At 30.1% G+C, this 581-nt stretch overlaps 1 protein-coding gene across 1 annotated transcript in view; it reads left to right on the top strand.

Moving 5' to 3' along the window:
- The window catches only part of LOC108693456 (choline/ethanolamine kinase), an 11,919-nt gene that overhangs the window by 6,122 nt on the left and 5,216 nt on the right, over positions 1 to 581 (top strand). The gene's annotated exons all lie outside the window — the stretch shown is intronic.

Here is a 581-nt window from a genome sequence, read left to right as displayed (position 1 = left end):
TACTCATATATCTGTATACTTTTAAACTTTTAAATTAATTCTGTTATCTGTTGCGTAATTTTTTTTATAAGCAAAAGCAATTCAACTATAGAAGATTACTTCAATTATTTGCACTTTCCAAACTCTGCGTTATGTTTTCTTTCTTCGAGACTCAATAAAAATGCGAGAAATGCAAATTCTTGTCGCGTGCTATAAGCGGAATATAATTGTTACAAAAACCGTTTGTCACGTTCAAGTCGAAAATGCGGTCAAGGAATGCTCAATATCGCATAAATATAGATTTTTATCAAACACCTCATCGACACCTTATTCATTTCTTGATTTTTATACAATCATAAATATGGGTATATAGGCAAAGAGGAGATATTTGCGCCTTCCTCCAAAATTAGCAAGGAGAAACAACTAATTTTATTTTTATGATTAAATGCTCATTGCCAATTTGCTGAAGATTCTTGAAGACTGAACAAATGTGAAGATAAATTTTTACTCCGATTGAAATTCTGAATACACTCAAGACTTAGCAACAGCTATGTCATTCAATAAACATTGCAAGAAAAAAATTTAACGAAATATTTGCTTAA

Source organism: Atta colombica, unplaced genomic scaffold (assembly GCF_001594045.1).
Source record: "Atta colombica isolate Treedump-2 unplaced genomic scaffold, Acol1.0 scaffold9, whole genome shotgun sequence".
Classification (NCBI taxonomy): Eukaryota; Metazoa; Arthropoda; class Insecta; order Hymenoptera; family Formicidae; genus Atta; species Atta colombica.
Note: the sequence above shows the minus strand (reverse complement) of the source record. Positions and strands in the feature narration are given on the sequence as shown.